Below are 14,001 nucleotides of genomic sequence, written 5' to 3' on the forward strand. Positions count from 1 at the left end.
GATTTTATACAAATGCCCAATTATAATCTTCTTTCTTCTTGTTATGACAACAAATTTAACTCTTTCTTATTCTCCAGGAAATTTTTCAAACTTGACGACTTTCACCTAAAATGTAATTATTCTATATTAATACATTTAACTGTCTCCCATTTCACAAAGCCCAGATTAAGTGCCAGCACCTCCATTAATTTTTTCTAATCTTTCTCAGCTGGAGGTAATTTGCTTTCATCTGAACTCTCATAGCACGACATTAAGGGTTATCTGTATCTCTCTTGGGGTGCTCCTCTGATCTAATTTGTATTGTAATGGTATTTCATATGCATTTAATCTTCTCTACTGTACTCCAAGTTCCTTCAGGGCATGATCCAGGCATGACCCACATTTGACTGTTTCATAGTGGCCAGCTTGGGTCTTATCCAAGTAGACACTTACAGATATTTTTAAGTGAAAAAGATGTAAGAAGGGAGGGCTGAACAAAGATATGTGCACTAGAAGTTTCACAGACTATGATTAGAATACTAAAGCTGCCATCATTGGAATTTGGGGAGGGACAATTTTTTAAGCAATATTGATTTATTAATTTATTTTGAAATAGAGTTATAAAAAGAGAATAAGAGACACAAAGAGAAAGAACTTCCATTTGCTGATTCATTCCCCAAATGGCCAAAACTTTCTGGGCTGGGCCAGGCATAAACCAGGGACAAGGAGCTCTTTTCTGGTCTGCCACAAGGGTGGTAGGAGCCCAAGAGACTTGGGCCATCTTCTAGTGCTCTCCCAAGTGCATTAGCAGGCAGCTCACTTGGAAGTGCAGCAGCTCCTACTCAAACTGTTGCCCAAACAGGATGACAGCGCTGCAGGAGGCAGCTTAACTCACTGTGTAACAGCACCAGCTGCGGTATATTTTTTAAGAGACCATTCAGAGTGAAATGTGGGGACAAAATTTGGATTGGATGCAGTATAATACATGCTATGTGTCACGTACTGGGCTGATTGTGGTCTGTTTATAATTTAATGCAATCTGCATTAAGAAAAAAACAACTATAAGACAGTGTGTTAATTAGAACTTTTCGGAGAAACAGAGCCAATAGAATACATGTAGTTTTATGTAAAAGGAGATTCATTGTGGGAATTGGCCGAGAAGTCTCTCCATCTGCTGTTTGCAAGCTGAAGAAGATGGAAAGTTGTTAGTATAACCCAGTTTGAGGTTCTGATATCTTATGGCAGGAGAAGATGGATGTCCCAGGTCATAGAAGAGAGGGCAAATGATCCCTTCCTCTGCCTTTTTATTCAAAGTCCTCAATAGATTGAATAATGGCTATACCTTGGTTCAGGTGGATCTTCTTAGCTCAGTCTATTGATTCTACTTCCAAAAATATCCTCATGGTCACAACCAAAATTACTGTTTTTACCAACTATCTGGGTATCCTTTAGCCTGGTCAAATTGACACCTAAGATGAGTTATCACAAAGGGATACATTTCTCCAGTTTTCCAATAGAGGTTGAGATAGCAAGCAACATTAGTAGATTTACACAGATGCTGCTGAATCATGTTTGAACGTGGAGTACTTTGAGAGCACTGCCTACAGGCTTAGTCATCACTCCCTCCTCTAGTGAAACACACTACTGAAGAAAAGAAGAATGTGGATTGGCGATGTAATGATGAATTGGGCAGAATTTTGAAGTTATGGTAAGAAGGAATGCGGTCAAAAGCTGGTCTTAGTTGCAGAAAGGATTCTGAAGACCTATTTCCATCAACCATGAAAGGAGAGGGGAAAAACGTAGGTAAACTTAAAAAGTAAAAACTCAGGAAAAATAGTTGGTGTGCTGAACTGAGTAACTGTAAAGGAATCGCTAAGCCATAAGGTAAAAAATGAGGTGGCATCTCAAGCCAATCTTGTGCACTTAGAGGAGACATCAGCAACAGTAAGGGATAAAACCAAAGAATTAAACAAACTACCAAAAATTATAGAAATCAATATGAAAATTTTATTATATCTGCCCTGCAACTATGGAAAAATGTTTCCAGATAGGTCTCTGGAGATGCAATGCTGTACCATTTGTTAGAACCCTGTTTATTTTTCCTTTGTTTTGATTTGCAAAACTCTTCAAATGAGTTGTTCACATATTTTGGGATTTTTCTCTTCCTATGAATTTTTAATTATTTTATTTTATTTTATTTTATTTGACAGATAGAGTTAGACAGTGAGAGGCAGAGAGAGAGACAGAGAAAGGTCTTCCTTCCATTGGTTCGCTCCCCAAATGACCGCTACGGCCAGAGCTACTCTGATCTGAAGCCAGGATCCAGGTGCTTCTCCTGGTCTCCCATGTGTGTGCAAGGCCCAGGCACTTGGGCCATCCTCCACTGCACTCCCAGGACACAGCAGAGAGCTGGACTGGAAGAGGAGCAGCCGGGACTAGAACCCGGCACCCACATGGAATGCCAGTGCCACAGGCGGAGGATTAACAAGTGAGCCCCTTAATTTTTTTTTTAAAGTATCCTCCACCTCCCAAACACACACACACACACATATGCACACACACAAACAGAGGGAAAGAGAGAGAGAGGGAGAGAGAATCTTTGATCCATCCACTGGTTCCTACCCCCAATGTTGGCAGCAATCAGTCCTACCCCACCAGCCCAGAACTTGGAACTCCAGTCAGGACTTTGATGTGGATGGCAGGGGCTCAAGCACATAAGCCAATTTACACTACCTCCCAAGATACATTAACAACAAGTTAGGTTGTAACTGAGTGGCCAGGACTGTATCTGCCATTTCAGTATGGGGTGATGCATGTCAAGGAGCAGCCCAATCTGCTGTGCCAGAACATCTATCCCTGGAAATAACGTGTTAAATAAAAATCTTTCATATCGTAATCAACCCTATTTATGTATGTTGAACAGAAATATAACTTATGAATGATTCACCATTTAGAGAATTTCTGAAGTATGTTTTTTTTTTGGGGGGGCTGCACTATTATGTCAGTTGTTTTATAGGGAAATTCTTTATAATTTATATTTAGCCTGGGGAGTTATTAAGAAGCTATGTTGATATCATTAAAATTAAAATGATTATAGCAGAGAGGTGGAGAAGAATATAAACACAAATTTATTGATAATTGAAAAGAAGTCTAGTCTGAAAGACTCAAATAAAATTGGATTGATAACTACCCACCTTGAAATCTAAATGTTGATTCATGTGGACATTTTGGAAGTAGATAGCCCCAAAAGACTAAGCAAAAGGAGGGTATATATGAAGAGAAGCGATCCCAAGACAACTCAGAGCTAGAGTTGGCAAAGAACTCAGACACAGACTTGGGTTCAGTGACTCCAGAGTATGATGCAGCTGTCTGATTACTTCTGGAAGTCCCCTTCTCACATTCATGCTTAGTTACCAGCCTCTGTACTCAAACATATTTTTAAAATACAGCTCTTTTATTCATATCTAGCACAGACATCTTATTTATTCTAATTGTACACAGCTAATTCATTGGAATACATGCCATTTCTAGGAATGCTCTTAACTACCTCATCAGACTTGGTACTGTCTAAATGTTGACTTTGATTGCCATCCTAGAAGAGAAGGGAAATCACAAAAGAGGCAATTGAAGCAAGTGTATTTTTCCAAAATTTGTTGTACAAATATGTTTTTAATCAAATGAATCATCATTTGACATGAGTTATTCACTTTATAGTTATTTATTTAACAGTGTAGTCTTTGTCTCCCAAAATTGTGATTAATCTTATTCTTAATGAGTGAGATACCTACCTTAAATAATATAAAACAAATAGAACAACTTAACATTTGAATATCAAAAGAAAGTATGTTATACCACTTGACACTGATAATATCTTATAAAGGGAAAGCATTCATAAAATCAATTTAAAATATATAAGAACTAAGGCTGTGTTTTCACTGAACTGCTGCATAAAAAAAAAAACAGAACCAAATAAATGTATCTTTTTTAAAAGATTTATTTATTTGAAAGTTAGAGTTACACAGAGAGAGAAGGAGAGGCAGAGAGAGAGAGAGAGAAAGACAGAGAGAGATCTTCTATCTGCTGGTTCGTTCCCCCGTTGGCTGCAATGGCCGGAGCTGCACCTATCTGAAGCCAGGAGCCAGGATCTTCTTCCTGGTCTCCCACTTGGGTGCAGGGTCCCAAGACTTGGGCCATCTTCTACTGCTTTCCCAGGCCATAGAAGAGAGCTGGATCAGAAGTGGAGCAGCTGGGACTCAAACCAGCGTCCATATGGGATGCAGGCACTGCAGGCAGCAGCTTTACCCACTATACCACAGCACTGGTCCCAGTAAATGTATCTTGATTAAGAAAATACCTGACATATATATTCCTCTAGATATATTCCTCTAAAAGATTTTATTACGTGCTTTTATATTCCTTTCACTCCATGGACAAGTAGTTTCAATTATCATTCTTATTACTTATTTAATCAAAAGTCACTGACACAAAACAAGATTCACATTGCAGAATATTCCATTTCTGAAAATAATATTAATTAATTTCAAGTCATTGCAAGGATAAAAACTTGCAAACCTAAATAATTTATTAATCTGAACCTAAAAGATGAATTTGGACTTTCTTGTTTCATGCTTATTTGTTTGTATGTGTGTCATCCTATTTAATCTTTAATTTTAAAGAAGTGTTCTTGCTTATTCATAATTTCCTATAACTATTTGTTAAGCTGGATTGTTAGGTAAGTAACAACTTATTAAAGTATAGAGTATTTTCTTCATTTATGCAGGCTATGTGTAGATATGTCTCCAAATATTTCTTCATCTCTCTCTCTCCTCTCTTTTTCAACTTTTATTTAATAAATATAAATTTCATAGGTACAGCTTTTAGATTATGGTGGTTCTTCCCCCCATACCTACCCTCCCACCCCCAAACCGTCCCACCTCCTACACCCTCTCCCTTCCCCTTCTTCATTAAGATTCATTTTAAATTATCTTTTTATACAGAAGAGCAACTCTGTACTTTGTAAAGATCTCAACAGTTTGCACCCACACAGACAAACAAAGTATAAAGTACTGTTTGAAGACTAGTTTTATTGTTAATTCTCATAATACAACTCATTAAGGAAAAGAGGTCCTACATGGGGAGCAAGTGCACAGTGACTCCTGTTGTTGATTTAGCAACTGACACTCTTATTTATGACATCAGTGATCAACCGAGGCTCTTGTCATGAACTGCCAAAGCTATGGAAGCCTCTTGAGTCCGGAAACTCTGACATTAATTAGACAGGGAGATAATCAAAGTGGAAGTTCTCTTCTCCCTTCAGAGAAAGGTATTGTTTTTTGATGGCCCCTTCTTTCTACCAGGATCTCATTCACAGAGATCTTTCATGTAGGTCATTTTTTGCCACAGTGTCTTGACTTTCCATGCCTGAAATGCTTTCATGGACATTTTAGCTGGATCTGAATGCTTTAAGGGCTGATTCTGAGGCCAGAGTTCTGTTTAGGACATCTGCCATTCTATGGGTCTGCTGTGTATCCTGCTTCCCATGTTGGATCATTCTCCCCTTTTTAATTCTATCAGTTATTATTAGCAGACACTTGTCTTGTTTATGTAATCCCTTTAACACTTAATTGTATCATGATGATCAATTATGAATTTAAACTGATCACTTTGAATAGTAAGATGGCATTGGTACATGCCACCTTGATAGGATTGAATTGGAATCTGCTGGAAACATGCTAGCTCTACCATATAGGGGTGAGCATGTGCTGAACTGTACTTCTCCCTCTCTTATTCCCACTCTTATATATTTAACATGGATCACTTTTCAGTTAAATTTAAATGCCTAAGAATAATTGTGTAATAATTAAGGAGTTCAACCAATGGTATTAAGTAGAACAAAAAAATACTAAAAGGTATAAAATAGTAAGTTGTTCTTGACAGTCAGGACAAGGGCTGATCAAGACATTGTTTCTCATAGTGTCCATTTCACTTCAACAGGTTTCCTTTTAGGTGCTCTGTTTGTCACAGATCAGGGAGAACATATGATATTTATCCCTTTGGGACTGGCTTATGTCACTCAGCATGATATTTTACAGATTCCTCCGTTTTGTTGCAAATGACTGGGTTTCATTTTTTTTTACTGCTGTATAGCATTCTATAGAGTACATATCCCATAATTTCTTTATCCAGTCTCCTGTTGATGGGCATTTAGGTTGATTCCATGTCTTAGCTATTGTGAATTGAGCTGCAATAAACATTGAGGTGCAGACAGCTATTTTATTTGCCAATTTAATTTCCTTTGGGTAAATTCCAAGGAGTGGGATGGCTGGGTCATGTGGTAGGGCTATATTCAGGTTTCTGAGGAATCTCCAAACTTTCTTAAATAGTGGCTTTACCAGTTTGCATTCCCACCAACAGTGGGTTAGTGTCCCTTTTCCCCCACATCCTCATCAGCATCTGTTGTTAGTTGGCTTCTGTATTTAAGCCATTCTAATTAGGGTGAGATGAAACCTCATTGTGGTTTTGATTTGCATTGCTCTGATGGCTAGTGATCCTGAACATTTTTTCATGTGTCTTTTGGAAGTTTGGATTTCCTCTTTTTAAAAATGTCTATTTAAGGGGCTGGCGCTGTGGTGCAGTGGATTAATGCCCTGGCTTGAAGCGCCAGCATCCCATATGGGCGCCAGTTCTAGTCCCGGCTGCTCCACTTCCAATCCAGCTCTCTGCTATGGCCTTAGAGAGCAGTGGTTGATGGCCCACGTCCTTGGGCCCCTGCACCCACGTGGGAGACCTGGAGGAAGCTCCTGTCTCCTGGCTTCAGATCAGCGCAGCTCCGGCCATTGTGGCCATTTGGGGAGTGGACCAATGGATGGAAGACCTCTCTCTGTTTTTACCTCTCTCTGTAACTCTTTCAAATATAATAAAACCTTTTTTTTTTTTTTGAAAAAGAAAAATGTTTATTTAGGTCCTTGGCCTATCTCTTAAGTGGGTTGTTGTGGAGTTTCTTGATTTCTTTGTAGATTCTGGTTATTAATCCATTATCAGTTGCATAATTTGCAAATATTTTTCCCATTCTGTCTGTTGTCTCTTCACTTTCCTGACTGATTCTTTCACAGTACAGAAACTTCTCAATTTGATGTAATCCCAGTTGTTAATTTTGGTTTTGACTGCCTGCGCCTCTGGGGTCTTTTCCAAGAAATCTTTGTGCCTATATCTTGCAGTTTCTCCGATGTTCTCTAATAATTTGATTATGTCAGGTCGTAGATTTAGATCTTTATTTAGGGGATCCAAAGAACTCTACTAAGAGACTATTGGAACTCATAGAAGAGTTTGTCAAAGTAGTAGGATATAAAATCAATGCTCAAAAATCAACAGCCTTTGTATATACAGACAATGCCACTGCTGATAAAGAACTTTTAAGATGAACCCCATTCAGAATAGCTACAAAAACAATCTCTCTCTTTTTTTTTTTTTAAAGATTTATTTATGTATTTGAGGCAGAGAGACAAAGGTCTTCCATCTGCTGATTCTCTCCTCAAATGGATGCAACACCTGAGCTGGGCTGATCCAAATCTAGCAGCCAGGAGCTTCCTCCGGTCAAGGACTTAAGCCATCCTTTACTGCTTTCTCAAGCCATAACAGAGAGCTGGATCAAAAGTGGAGCAGCCATGACTCTAACTGGTGCCCACATGGGATACCAGCACTTCAGGCAGTAGCTTACCTCATACATAGCGCTGGCCCCTGCATGGTTTTTCTTTTCTTTTCTTTTCTTTTCTTTTCTTTTCTTTTCTTTTCTTTTCTTTTCTTTTCTTTTCCTTTCCTTTCCTTTCCTTTCCTTTCCTTTCCTTTCCTTTCCTTTCCTTTCCTTTCCTTTCCTTTCCTTTCCTTTCTTTTCCTTTCCTTTCCTTTCCTTTTCTTTTCGAGTTCATTTATTTATTTGAGAGGTAGAGTTACAGACAGTGAAAGGCAAAGAAAGAGAGAAAGGTCTTCTTTCTGAAGGTTCACTCCCCAAATGGCTTCAACGTCCGGGGCTATGCAGATCTGAAGACAGGAACCAGGAGCTTCTTCCAGGTCTCGCATGTGAGTGCAGTCCCCCTGCATGGCTTTCTAAAACCTCTCTTTCCTCACCAAACAAAACGCTGGTTTAGTAATTATAGGATGGCATTCTTGTTTCAGAAACTTTTTTAGAGCAGCCGGTGGGAACTGAGGTAGTAACAGAAATGACTGTGTAAACCTACTCACCACATTTCCTGTGTGAGGGGTTTTTCTTAGGCTGTAGTCTGCTGGACAGGGGAATACCATGGTGTCTTCACCCTGCTGTGGATGAGTGGCTCCCCGAGGGAACTTGCATATCTGTATACCTGACTCTTTTATTTGTCCTACACTCTAATTTTCAATCACCATGGAAGTGACAGGAAGGATTTATTTAGAGATATATTTTACTTCACTTCCACTCCTAATCCAGGCTCCTGTTTATGGATTTCTGCTACATGTCATACCAACAGAACAGAACTATGGCTTGAGATTTCAGGATGAAAGAGATGCTGTTGTATGGTTTTATTTTTCCTCAGTATCAGAAATTCATTCTGAGGGTCAAAGAGGGTCCATTTGGCCTATTTTTATTAAAAGTTACTTTCTAAACTAAAATCTAAAATAGGCACAACTCTAAACCATTACCACACACATGTCCATGCATATATAGTTACATATAAAATGCTTAGCAAGACATTTTCCTGTTGCTTAAAAATTGGCAACCTGGAACACAACATTTTAAAAAATTCACCAAAGATACCATATTCAAAAGAGAACTGCCAACATTTGGAAACAGATACCTCCTGAAGATTTTTTAAGAGATAAATTGGGTCCCAGGAGTGTGGAAACCAACAGTGCCCTTTGAAAATGTCATAAGCACCTACAGAGAGTCAGTATCTAATTATAAAAGCCAAGATGACTCAAGAAAAACAGTAGAACTCAATAAATCCAAAGCAATTATGTGCACAGTTTACATATAAATGTTTCCATTTAATCATAATCTCTCTCCACAGTGCCCTAGCATCAGAAGAGGGAAAGGAAGAGTGAATGAGCTGATTTTTTTTTCTCCCCCACCCAGGACATTGCTGTTTCAATGTCTACTGAAAGTGAACACAAAACTGTGAGACAGCCCAGCAATGGAAGTGAAGTTCAACAGCTCAGAGGGGTTCTGTTCTCTGTAGAATACTTTCAAAAATTCCATTGATCTAGTCTGCCATATGATGTCTGCTTCTTGTAGGAGGGCAGTCATGATACCTCTTGGTCTTTGCCTGGGATTCCCCAAGAATGGCCAAGCAATAAATCAGCTCTGCCTCTTTAACCTGCGAATCCTGCATTCTGAGCATTCTGAGTCTAGGATGAGGAAATTGACATTTGGTTCAGAAGAGTAAGCTCACTTGGAACAGATAGAAAGATAGACCCTTCAGTGAGTGTAAGTGAAACCTCTATTTAACTTCTATTTAACACCAGAAACTCTCCTTCACTCCACTTGAGCAACTGTATTCCTATTAATCAATCATTTCCACTATTATCTGTATTACAACTTGTAATTCAAAGTCACAAACACCAGAGTGTTTGAGGCATGGATGATGTTAGGGTAGAAATAATTGTGTATATGAGTGCTTGTATGTTTGTGTGTTTATGTTTGGTTTCCCTAAGCTTGGTCCTACTGGATGCCAAAATTCCCATCTGTGGATGACATAGAGTGGGTCATTAACTTAAGCAAACCTAAACTGTTTAAGTGTCTTGAAAATCTATGTAAATCTGTAGGTGGTCTCAGCTCTTATTGGTGTCCTGGAGTATCTTCAGAATACATGATGCCTTAGTTTGAATCCTCCCTGTAGTAGATGTCAAGACAATAATTTGAGTGCAAGCTGTTTATCGTAGAGATGTTCCCAGGTGTGTGTATTGTGTGTGTGTGTGCACAGAAGTAAAGGAAAGAAAGGAAGGCAACCTCTGAAGGAAGGGTTATTGATAAGCATATGTGAGATAGTGGTGTTTAGTCCTGTTGTTGAAAAATGGGAGCCAATAGAAAACATTTGCTACTAATTTACCCCACACAAGAACAGTGGAACCTTGGGTATATATGCAATCATTGACTGAGGACTGTTCCAAGGGTAAGAGGTAATTGAAGGAATATTTATTTTCAGGACTTCTGGACTAAAGTGAACGGACAGAGGTGACTCTGATGACCAAAGAAATCCCTCAATCAAATGCACAGACTGAGCTGTGGGCAGCTTAAAATCAGAAAATTGTCCTTCTTTTTAGGAAATTCCAAAGAGATTTTCTTGAGACACCAGAATTGCCCATCAGGTATCTGGACAGGTCAGAATACTTCAAATCCTTCAAGCAGTTAACTGAGACGATAGTAGTTCTTCAAGCATTTAGGGCAATATAGGGTATTGAAGGAGAAAGAAATCCAATTCTAGTGATGAGCATGTTTCAATCTCCTTAAAAGTGGACTGCACATCTCCGTTTTACACCAGTTTAACCATTGCACCCAGCATGGTATCTGACATATAATAGACACATGCACTCTTTTAGAATGAAATTGCTTTGGAGACCAGGAAGAGGCACCTGGCTCCTGGCTTTGGATAGGCGCAGTGCCGGCTGTAGCGGCCATGTGGGGAGTGAACCAACGGAAGGAAGACCTTTCTCTCTGCCTCTCTCTCTCACTGACTATAACTCTACCTGTCAAATAAATAAAAAAAAATGCTTTGTGATATTTACTTTAATATTTTACCAAAGAGGTAAGCAAAAGCATATAAAAAGGAACATACTAAAAGGTATCTATTCCAGGGCCTGCACTGTGGCATAGCTGGTAAAGTTGCTGCCCGCAGTGCTGGCATCCCACATGGGCACAGGTTCGAGTCTTGGTTGTTCCACTTCCCATCCAGTTCTCTGCTTTGGCCTGGGAAAGCAGTAGAAGATGACCCAAATGCTTAGGCCCCTACACTCACATGGGAGACCTGGAAGAACCTCTTGGTTCCTGGTTTCGGATTGGCACTGCTCTGGCCATTGTGGCCACTGGGGCAGTGAACCAGCAGATGGACTGATGCTTTGTCGAATGAAATACAATATTCGGTTGTCTGAAATGTACTTCCAGGAAACTACCTACATATTTCCTTAGGCTTATTCCAGTAAGCCAGTAGGAGAGGAGAAAAGTATGGGATTAAATGGTAAACACAAGCTATTTTTCTTTAAACAATTACCATTTACTTTTTCCTGTATTGTAAACTTGAAATAGAATTGAACACATTATTTATTTATTACAGTGTCTGAATGTGGGCCATTATTATTTTTTCTTGTTTTAAATAATTTCAAAAATTAATAAAAAGAGAACAGGTTTCATGTTTTCCATAGGCACAATTATACTTCCCTTCTTCCCTCATTCCCTCTCTCAATCCCTCTCCTTCCTTTCTTTTTTTTTAATTTTTACAAAAAAATCTTTCAGTCTACTCTATAATCACAGTCTTATTGTACCACTAACCAGAATACTCAACAAAGCATAGACCACAGTTTACAGGAGTGGACAAGCAGTAAAAACAACAATCAAATCACAAGATGTGCTTTTTGTTTTTATACATTTTTGTAATCTATATTAACTACTATATATTAAAAAACATGCTATTTTCCTTTTCATGGGACTGGTTTATTTCACTAAGCATAATGGTTTCCAGTTGCATCCATTTTTTATTTTTGCAAAAGACAAGATTTCGTTCTTTTTTTACTGCTGAGCAGTTTTCCATAGAGCATATATACCACATTTTCTTTATCCAGTATGTATATGTTAGATGAATTACTGACAGGTGTGAATGGAGGAATTCAAATGAGAACCATGTGTGAAAACAAATAAGATTTTCATCATTTGCAGACTATGCCTTCTTAATGAAGTTTCTCACTGTTTTTAACTCCAGATTTCCTTTTTGTGATCAGGAAAATAATTACAGTCCTTCCATATTGGTGCTATAATTAAATAAAAGAGTACACGATCCGTATTTGAAATTTTTTTTCTTGATGTAGAATGTAGTGTGTAAATATACAAGTGTAAATTTGTTTATACCTTTTTTAAACTTTTATTTAGTAAATATAATTTTCCAAAGTACAGTTTATGGATTACAATGGCTTTTCCCTCCCATAACTTCCCTCCCACCCGCACCCCTCCCATCTCCCGCTCCCTCTCCCATTCCATTCACATCAAGATTCATTTTCAATTATCTTTATATACAGAAGATTGATTTAGTATATATTAAGTAAAGATTTCATGAGTTTGCACCCACACAGAACATAAAGTGTAAAATACTGTTTGAGTACTAGTGATAGCATTACTTCACATTGGACAACACGTTAAGGACAGAGATCCCATATGAGGAATAAGTACACAGTGACTCCTGTTGTTGACTTAACAAATTGACACTCTTGTTTATGGCTTTAGTAATCTCCCTAGGCTCTAGTCATGAGTTTCCAAGGTTATGGAAGCCTCTTGAGTTCGCTGACTTCGATCTTATTTAGACAAGGTCATAGTCAAAGTGGAAGTTCTCTCCTCCCTTCAGAGAATGCTACCTCCTTCTTTGATGACCCGTTCTTTCCACTGGGATCTCACTCGTGGAGATCTTTCATTTAGGTCTTCTCCTTCTCCTTCTCCTTCTCCTTCTCCTTCTCCTTCTCCTTCTCCTTCTTCTTCTTCTTCTTTCTTTTTTCCAGAGTGTCTTGGCTTTCCATGCCTAAAATACTCTCATGGGTCTTCAGCCATACCTGAATGCCTTAAGGGCTGATTCTGAGGCCAGAGTGCTGTTTCGGACATCTGCCATTCTATGAGTCTGCTGTGTATCCTGCTTCCCATGTTGGATAGTTCTCTCCCTTTTTTATTCTTTCAGTTAGTATTCGCAGACACTAGTCTTGTTTGTGTGATCCCTTTGACTCTTAGACCTATCAGTGTGATCAATTGTGAACTGAAATTGATCACTTGGACTAGTGAGATGGCATTGATACAATGCCACCTTGATGGGATTGAATTGGAATCCCCTGGCACATTTCTAACTCCACCATTTGCGGCAAGTCCGATTGAGCATGTCCCAAATTGTGTTTATACTTAAACATACATCCCTATGTGTGATAGTATATATAGTACATACTGTGAATATTTATAATTGTATCTTTTATATTGGGTTTTTTGATTAACATATTTGGGATTTACATTGCATCAATTTTATTTTATGTAACAATTATAAGTATTATTTTTTCCATTGGTTTGTGTTTTAAGGTGATTCCTACATGATCATAATCTAATTTTATTAAATTATTAAAAATATGCACATACATTATTATGTATTGTACATAAATTATCAAATATATGTACCCATCGATTTTGGTAGTTTTATATTTATGATTAAAAGCATAAATTTAACATTCTCTATAGTATATGTCTTCCATCTGAAAATATGTTGATTTAAGGTTTCAAAGTCAACAGAATGATCAATAGTAGGCGTTCAGATGCCAATCTTTGTCCTGATTGACCTTGGGATAATTTTTTATCAGTGTTATTTATCGTTTCCTTTAATGAACATTGGTAATTAGCAATTTGTAGTTCACAAGGGACTTTTAATTTATTTTTTCTTTAACCCCAGGAAAGCAAGGTATATACATAGACCCATAAATGCAAATACGAAAACCAACTGTGAACTTCTCTAGATTGTAACCGTTAGGAAAACACAGTCCTATTTGGAGACGACACTGCCAGACTTTTCAAACCTCAGGTTTGCTTTGCCTCTAGCACTTTTCCCTCATTTTTTTTTTCTCTAGGAAAGTGCATTTTGAAGGAAATTTAACTTGAAAAGCATGTTTCTAAAGCTAAACCACAGACCGTGCAATGTGAATAATAATGATTCTCAGCTTATTGTTTTTCAATTCTAGAAGAAATCTGACAGATCTGGCCGCAACACTTTATAATGCCTATATTATAGTGTCATGTGATTTTTTTTTCAACAAATGGCTCTG

General features: G+C 38.1%; 1 protein-coding gene across 3 annotated transcripts in view; it reads left to right on the forward strand.

Moving 5' to 3' along the window:
* The window catches only part of EPHA3 (EPH receptor A3), a 401,167-nt gene that overhangs the window by 262,718 nt on the left and 124,448 nt on the right, over positions 1–14,001 (forward strand). The window lies entirely within an intron of this gene.

The sequence above is a fragment of the Oryctolagus cuniculus genome, chromosome 4 (genome assembly GCF_964237555.1).
Source record: "Oryctolagus cuniculus chromosome 4, mOryCun1.1, whole genome shotgun sequence".
NCBI classification, from domain to species: Eukaryota; Metazoa; Chordata; class Mammalia; order Lagomorpha; family Leporidae; genus Oryctolagus; species Oryctolagus cuniculus.